This window comes from Amphimedon queenslandica, unplaced genomic scaffold, assembly GCF_000090795.2.
Source record: "Amphimedon queenslandica unplaced genomic scaffold, v1.1 AMPQUscaffold_4796_Cont23227, whole genome shotgun sequence".
NCBI lineage: Eukaryota > Metazoa > Porifera > Demospongiae > Haplosclerida > Niphatidae > Amphimedon > Amphimedon queenslandica.
In genome coordinates, this window is record NW_003554894.1 from 1 (window position 1) to 1,579 (window position 1,579).

Below are 1,579 nucleotides of genomic sequence, written 5' to 3' on the forward strand. Positions count from 1 at the left end.
AAATATATTATTACTTTTGAAACATAGCATCTAGAAAAATGAAACCATAAACAGTCTATATAAGAGGCCTTAATGAATACACTCAAAGTAGTAACTTGTTCATACCTGGTGCAGAAGTCTCAAAAAGGTGGTTACAAAATTAATATTAAAAAAACTAGTTTTTGGCTATTATCTCAGTCATTTCTCATTACATTGACACGAGAATAGTTTCAGTCCATGTAACAAACAATACACTATTATGATTCCAAGACTTACTAGCTAACTCCGTTCGAGAGTCTAGAAAAGGTGGTTACAAATAAAAATGGAGGTCTTCTAATTTTGTCATGTAAACATGAGGCCTGTTGACAAAATGAAATGAGAATATATTTATTAGGTCTACTGAACAAAACAAAAACACCTATATACCTTCTTTCACAAAAATAAGTGAGTCAAGAAAATTCTTGAAAACATAGACAGAGAGAAAAGCGCCAAGGATAGAGCATGCTGGTTATGACGTTTACAGGTGAACTTCAAAGAGTTAATTGGATACCGACTTCCTGTTTCATATCCATGTGTGTATGTAGTATCTATGATTATACACTTCCTTTTTCATGACGGCGGTGCGGGGAGATCACTCATGGATTACTGAAAAGAAAAATGATATTCACAAACTTATTGGAACCAAAGGAGTTTATTCATATAGGCCGGCAATTTTATCAAAATAAACACTGTTTTTCAGTGTTTCGACTTATTCATCTTGAAGATAATGGCAATGAAATGCGGCTACGCCATTGTCCTTGTTACATGGCTTTGTTCCTTATTCTGTCCTGTAAACTGCACGGTTGATTTTACATTAGTTGAAGGAACAAATGGATCGACTATTGTAGAAGCAAGCATAGCTAAAATAGCCCGTTCATCAATCTTCACAGATAATGATCAGCAGATGTTGCGGCGCATCGCTTACGCCGAGACAAGAGATGGAGCCAACAATGACACATATTCGTCCAATGGTGGGATATGGAGAAACTAAATACAATGCTACTAAAAACACTGGCTCTAACTCACAGCTCCAACAAAAAGTACAGGGAATTTCCACTAATTTTGGAATCAACTGGCTGAGTCTGGCTCACCACTAATTGGACTGACCTGAGGAAGCCATTTTATTCTGCTCTTGCTGCTCGACTCTATATGTTGGTCATCACGCAATCAATTCCACTGGCATCTAACATTAATGGTCAGGGAACATATTGGGCTAACTATTTTACAAGTTCTGGTGGAACTCAGTCAGATTATGTGACCGCTGTTAATCAGTTACTGGTTTTGCAAAGTAAGGTGCTATAGTCTGATTTAGAATGTATTTATTATTTATTATAGATTGCAGTGTAAATGCGCTTGATTTATATTTTGTCATGGATGCATCTGGTAGTGTTAGATCCTCAAACTTTCAACTCATGAAAAACTTTGTCTATAACATTGTTAATAGTTTTAATGTTGGCAGTGATAGTGTCCGTGTTGGTGTAATGTCTTATGGCTCATCCAATTATTACCATTTCTACCTAAGCACTTACACAGCAAAATCATCTATACTCACTGCTATAAT

General features: G+C 36.0%; 1 long non-coding RNA gene across 1 annotated transcript; it reads right to left on the reverse strand.

The window, feature by feature from the left end:
* Positions 1 to 29: 29 nt before the first annotated feature.
* LOC109592547 (uncharacterized) lies at positions 30 to 567 on the reverse strand. The gene is made up of 2 exons (XR_002190411.1): positions 406 to 567; positions 30 to 338 (listed from the first exon to the last, which is right to left on the reverse strand). It is a non-coding gene; the product is annotated as an uncharacterized LOC109592547 (long non-coding RNA).
* Between the last annotated feature and the right edge of the window lie 1,012 nt (positions 568 to 1,579).